This window comes from Henckelia pumila, chromosome 2 (genome assembly GCF_033568475.1).
Source record: "Henckelia pumila isolate YLH828 chromosome 2, ASM3356847v2, whole genome shotgun sequence".
Taxonomy (NCBI): Eukaryota; Viridiplantae; Streptophyta; class Magnoliopsida; order Lamiales; family Gesneriaceae; genus Henckelia; species Henckelia pumila.
Window position 1 is genome coordinate 106,658,953 of NC_133121.1, and position 7,328 is coordinate 106,666,280.

The 7,328-nt window shown below is 38.5% G+C and overlaps 1 pseudogene; it reads left to right on the plus strand.

Annotated features, from left to right (window-relative positions):
- Positions 1 to 2,683: 2,683 nt before the first annotated feature.
- Positions 2,684 to 6,855, plus strand: LOC140884455 (uncharacterized; annotated as a pseudogene).
- The last annotated feature ends 473 nt before the right edge of the window (positions 6,856 to 7,328 follow it).

Below are 7,328 nucleotides of genomic sequence, written 5' to 3' on the forward strand. Positions count from 1 at the left end.
TCTTGTTTTCGGATCCCCGTTTCTATATGTGAGGATATAGAAAAGGAATGTGCGAATTTTTGGTGGGGAATGGAAGATGGTAAAAGGAAAAAACATTGGATATCTTGGAAAAAATTTTGCAAACCAAAGTTCTTGGGTGGTTTGGGTTTCCGTCATCTTCAATCTTTTAATAAGGCGCTCTTAGCAAAACAGGTGTGGCGTATCATTACTAGACCAGAATCCCTTGTGGCCAAAGTTCTTAAAGCGAGATACTTCAAACACCAAGATGTTATGGTAGCTAATTGTGGCAGTAATTCTTCCTTCATTTGGAGATCTTTGGTCTGGAGTAGATCTTTGCTTGAGAAAGGATTGTGGTGGAGAGTTGGAAATGGTGAACAAATCAAGACGTTCCATGATCGATGGATTCAAGGATTGCGAGCTATACCATTGCGAGCAGAAGGACATGGATGTTTCGATACAGTTAGTTCGTTAATGGACAATGGAAGATGGAATTCTAATCTTGTCCACTCATTATTTGATCCACACATTGAGGAAAATATTCTAGGTATTCAACTTTCTTCGGTGCAGCAGGAGGATTCTAGATATTGGCATTTTGATCCTAAAGGAAAATACTCGGTTCGGGAAGGATATCGTGTGGAAACAGGATGCTATGATCCTCCATCAAACATCTCTCAACTTCATTCAATTAAATGGTGGAAGTATATGTGGAATTTGGCACTCCCTCCAAAACTTCGGATTTTTTGCTGGAGAGTATTGCATAATATCATTCCAACGGCAGAAAACTTGAGACTAAATCATGTACCTACTGTGGACAACTGCTCGTTATGTAATTGTTGGAATGACTCCACTTGTCACGCTCTTTTCTGGTGTCCTGCTGTTAAAGTTTGCTGGAAAACATCCAAATTCTAGACTTTGCTTAAACAAGTTCGACATCTTGGTACTGTGGACGTCATACTATGGATGAAGCAGGAATTGGATAGGAGTGATTTTGAATTATTTGTAATGAGGGCATGGGCAGTTTGGAATCAAAGACTGAAAATGGTGCATGGAAGCTCTTCGGGTATGGATGTCGACTCAGTAGATGGGAGTGCTATCGTACTTCGAGAATTTCAGACTGCCCGTCACTCCCTACTACCTCAATCAGCCACCATTACAAATAATGTTCACATTAAATGGATGCCTCCTCCGAGGGGGAAACTGAGGATGGATGTGGACGCCGCTTTTAATGTAGACTTAAATCTTTATGCAATAGGAGGTGTTGTTCGCGACCATGAGGGTAGCCTAGTGATTGCATTTGGAAAGAAAGTCCCTCAAGTTCCTTCGGTTGTTCATGCAGAGCTGATGGCCATAAGTGCGGGTTTGAACATTGTTGTTGATAAGGGAATCAATATTCACCAAGTTTCAACCGATTCTCTCTTGGCAGTGCAAGCAGTCACTTGCCCAGAAGATGATCTTAGCTACGTTGGTTCTATTGCACAAGCTGTCCGTCGACTTCTAATCCTATGTAACAATGCTCAATTATTTCATAGTCGAAGACAAGCTAATGTGGTGGCACATTCTGTTGCTCATTTTGTTTTATCTTCCAGTTCTCCGGATTTTTTGAAAACTGAAAACTTTTCTTTTTGGTTGATAAACCTTGTAAACTCTGATATTATTGTTGATCAATAAATTACAAGCCTTACCTCTCAAAAAAAAAAAAAAAAAAAAAGGCAACCCAATTTCTTAGGTTTGAACACAATCTACTTTCTTTATTGGTTAAATATGCTTACTTGGAATCGTTCATTCGATCAAATCGTAGTCATCTTTTTTTCTTCAAACCATAATAATCCCTTTCTAGAAAGATTATTGACAAAGTGAAACTGGACAAACATCGTTGCTATTTTCAAATTATTATTATATAGAAAACAATATGTGAAGAATGGACTGAATGATATTTGATTTTAATCATATTTGAACTAACTATTCAAAATTAAAAAATCATTTTTGAAATTCAGAATGTATATATATATAAACATAAATTTGATTAGATTGACAAGAACTACACACTAACTAATATGACGCTGATTGCTTGTTGAAAGACGTTGAAATATTGTTCAATATACTTATTGCTTTTGTTATGATTAATGTGATTCATATTAAGTTTGAAATGTCAAAAAAAAAAGGGGAAACAAAATTCTTCCTCTCCCCACCTATAAATTAAAATCCGAAAATAGAGTAAAGACTTCACGTATAGTAACTTTAGTAAGTTGTAATGCTCGCTAACATTTTAGACAGTACCACAAATTTTCTCTGTGTTTTTTTTCCCTTTTAAAAAATACAAACTTATTTTATTGGAGTTAAAAAAAAATTATCTTGTTTAAAAATCTCAAATTGGATTTCGATACTTAACTATAATAAAATATCTCCCAACTAAAATTTTTTTTTGGGTTTTTTAAAAAAATCCTCGCCTCTCTAAAATGGTTTTATATATTATTAACAAAAACACGTCTCGGGTGAAATGATCTCATAAAAGTTATATTCGTTATGAATTAACTTAATTCATATCTTAAATAGCATTTGGAATGTGAGATTCATCTCACAAAATCAACTCATGAATTGACATTCTAATGAGTTTTTGTTTATTAACAAATCAGTAAAATAAGAATAAAACTTTCTAGAATAAAAATGGATCTTATGTAATCTATCTAAATCTAATCTGTAATGACAAGGTTGTTTGAATTATCAGACAAGGTTTTACAAGTCAACGACTAATATCCTTTCATTTCTCCCAACTTCCATTCCCGCAATACTATAACTTCCATCTTCATCTTCTCCATCACAACACTCGTCAACTCACTGTAAATTCACCTCCAAAAATGACCAAATCAACCCTGAAACCATCCCATATCCATCTCCTCCCTATTTTCTTCTTCCTCCTCTTTGCTCTGCCCTTCGATGGAATCGCTCAAAATTCTGATCCCAATCAATAACTTGACACATTGCTTCAACTGAAACAAAACTTGTCCAATCCCCCTTCCCTCAGTCACTGGACACCCTCATCGGACCACTGCACCTCGTTTGAAATCACTTGCATCAATGGCTCAATCACGGGACTCGAAATCACGAATCGAACTATTGTCGGAACAATCCATGCATTCATATGTGACCTTAGCAACCTCACTCATCTAGAGCTTCAACTCAACTCTTTCTTTGGTTATTTCCCTGTTGTTCTTTACGGTTGCTCCAATCTCGAGTATTTAGACCTCTCTAACAACTCACTATTTGGAGCAATACCTGATGATATCAACCGGCTTTCGCCTCGGCTCCTGTATTTAGACTTGGGAAACAACCATTTCAGTGGTTATATCCCTTCAGCCATTGGGAGCCTCACAAGTTTTACAACTCTTTATCTCTATGGAAACTTGTTTAATGGTTCTTTGCCACAAGATATTGGCGACCTGTCGAATCTTGAAGAGCTTGACTTGAGTTTTAATGGGTTTTTACCACAAACAATCCCGTCAAGTTTCACTCAGTTAAAGAAACTGAATAATTTCTTTATGCCCGGAACAAATTTGATCGGAGAAATCTCTCAAAGTATTGGGAGCATGCCAGCTCTGGTGTTTCTTGACTTATCTGATAATGGCTTGAACGGTAGCATACCAGATGGTCTCTTTCTTCTCGAGAACTTAACAAACTTGTTTCTTTTCAAAAATGGATTGTCTGGTTCCATTCCTGGAAGGATTGAATGTTTGGGCATGCAGGTTCTTGATCTTTCCAGTAATAACTTGACAGGGACAATACCGGATGGTTTGGCTTTGTTTTACAATCAATTATCTGGTGAAATACCCCCAAGTATTGGTAGATTGCCCAAGCTTATGGATTTCAATCTGTTCAGCAATAATCTATCAGGCGAATTGCCTCAAGATTTTGGCCGATATTCGGAGCTTAGAACTTTTCAAGTATTTGAAAACCACTTTGTCCCGTAGATTGCCGGAATATCTGTGTGCTAATAAAGTACTTCGAGGGGTGGCTGCCTTTCAGAATAACTTCCGGGGAATTACCTCTGTCTCTGGGTGATTGCAACAGTTTGATAGCTGTTGGCTTGCATGAAAACAGTCTCTCTGGTGAAATCCCAGATGGGTTATGGACATCAGTGGGTTTGTAATTGTTGACGCTAAATGACAATAATTTCACTGGTAAGCTCCCAACCAAAATCAGCCCTCAATTATCGATCTGGAGAACAATCAGTTTCACGGTCCAATTCCAGCTGAAATATCTTCTTGGGAGAATTTGAGGACGTTTAAAGCCAGTAACAACTTATTGACTGGTGTGATTCCTCAATAATTGACTGGCCTTCAGTTGCTCGCGACTCTTTCATTGGATGGAAATGAGCTTTCTGGTAATCTCCCATCAAATATATTCTCATGGAAGTCTCTCACATTGCTGAATGAATCTCAGCGGAAACCAGCTCTCTGGTGAAATCCCTGAATCACTTGGTTTCTTGCCACAATTGCTTGTTATAAATCAGAGCACAAGAAACACGGACACCAAACCACCGATGCTAAGATATCCACGCAATCAGGAATCGAATCAAAATAGACAATCAAGAAATGATGAACACACGCGAAAACAGTAAGCGCACAAAGGAATTACTTGGTTCGGATTATATAACCCTACATCCAAGGTTCTGGGTATTTACCCATAAGAATCCACTAAGAATCAACTCTGAATCAATTCAATACAACTCTCAAGATACAAGATAAAACACAATCAGAGATCAAAGCTTATCTGCTATACAATAAACCAGTATCGCATACAAAGCTCTTCGAAGTTGCAGCTCCAGAAAACTCTTCGAACAAATCTCTAATTCCCAGAGAAGATGATGGCTTGTGGAATCTTGAAAGTGTCTCTTCTCAAATCCAGAAACCCCCAATTCCTTATGCGTCTCAGATGAGAACTACGCTACTTAACTACCGTAACTAACTCATCTTATAATCTTGACCATTAGATCAATCCAATTAATCTCAGAGTTGATCTTGACCGTTAATTGCAACTAATCTCAAGTCAACATAAGTCTTCACATTGCTGGACTTGGACTTGTCAAGAAACAAGTTTTCGGGGAAAATTCCAACTGAAATTGGACATTTGAAGTTCACGTCACTCAAACTCTCCTCCAATCAACTCTACGGTGAAATTCCATTTGAGCTTGAAAATGCAGCTTTTGACAGAAGTTTCTTGAACAATACCGGACTTTGCGCAAATAACTCTTCACTGGGCATCGGTCAATGTGATACTCAGACCAAAAAGTCAAAAAAAGAGAAGGCATATATCAGATTCGACTTGAACAGCACTTGCTGCAGTCTCAAGTATAGCAGCACTTGCTCTCCTCGTGGCCATCTTGTACGCTTTCTTTTTGTTCAGAAGCTACAAAAAGAGAAGGCATATATCAGATTCGACTTGGAAGCTCACTTCATTCCAGAGGTTAAGCGTCACAGAAGGAAACATATTATCTAGTTTGACAGGTAACAATCTAATTGGAAGTGGAGGGTCCGGGAAAGTCTATCGTGTTCCCATCCGTCAATCAGGTGAGTTTGTTGCGGTTAAGAAGATATGGGACACGACGAAATTGGATCAGAAGCTCGAAAAAAAATTCTTAGCAGAAGTTGATACACTTGGCGGCTCGGTGAAACTACTCTGCTGCTTCTCGAGTGAGGAATCAAAACTTCTCGTTTACAAGTACATGGAAAATTGTAGCCTGGATAGGTGAATTCATGGAAAAAAGAGACGATATTCTTTCTCAGGTTCAGTTCATCATGTGCTATTGAACTGGCCTAAGAGGCTACAGATTGCCATTGGAGCTTCTCAAGGTCTATTCTACATGCACCACACGTGTTCACCGCCTATCATCCATCGAGATGTGAAATCAAGTAACGTCTTACTAGATTCAGAATTCAACGCAAAGATTGCAGATTTTGGCCTAGCAAGAACGTTGATAAAGAATTCTGAGCCGAACACCATGTCGGCTGTAGTTGGCTACATTGGATACATCACTCCAGGTACTCATTTTCTTCCGCTTTCTCGAATATCTTTTCCTACCAAAAGTTCCTTCTAAAAATCAGTTGTTCACAAAAAATTTCAGAGTATGCTCCAACGAGAAGAGTGAATGAAAAGATAGACGTATTCAGCTTTGGAGTCATCCTACTTGAGCTGGTAACAGGGAGGGAAGCTCATAATGGAGATGAGACCACGTCTCTAGTTGAATGGACTTGGCGTCACATTCAAGAAGGTAAAAATTTAGCCGATGCATTGAATGAGGATATAAAGGAGCCTCAGTACATGGATGAAATCACCTGGGTGCTTAAACTAGGGATCATCTGTACTGGTAGTGTTCCCTCGAACAGGCCGAATATGAGGGATGTTTTGCAAATCTTGCTCCGGTGCAGCCGAATTGAAGGAGTCCAGCCGGAGAGACTAAAAACATAAAAGAATACGATATTGCTCCACTTCTCCAGAACAGAAAGCCAGAGAGGTCATTCGAACATAATGACTCTTTGTTTGCATCAATAGTTTGAGGATCCAAGAACTCCGGAAAGTGAGCAACACGATTTGATCTGCGACTCACAGGATTTTAGACAGTTCTTACTCGAGAGAGGGCTCTACGTATTAGAGCCATTAGATTTCTTGAAATGAATGCATGCCATATTGCTTTCAACCTTAGCTCCCCTGTTTCGTTTTCTAGTAGTAATGCATTGGTAGATTACAGCTCATAGTAATGAAATTAGAGGGTACTTTGTATGTACATGCTCGCTCGCAAGAAATTGTGGGACTTACAGACTTCTAGAGCTTATTTTATTTCAATAATGCACAGGAACTGATCTAGCAAAGTATGGAATATAGCGATGGTACAACTACAATTGTCACGCCCCGGAACCGGACCTAGTTGACATCGGCGTTGTTTAACAATTTAACATTGAAACAACAAGCCTCGTAGTACAAATCTTGCCAAAAACCAGTCTGTTTCATCAACTATAACTGTTTTTACATAGAAAAACACAAGTGCGACAATGCGGAAGCGAAATTGAAGTAAAAATATTTCTTTTAACTTGAACTGATCCGTCATCACCAACCCCATAACATAATCTGTTCTTTGTCATCTAAATCATCTTCATTCTTATCTGGAGAGGGAGAGTAAATGGGTGAGTGTTTTGGAAAACACTCAGCAAGTGGGGGCCAATCGTACACACAAATATCGAACATATATACATGATACGAATTCAATAGGAGTCAAGACAGGAGACAAACAGAATACGAAACAAAGAATCAAGACATATCATAACCGAATCATAACT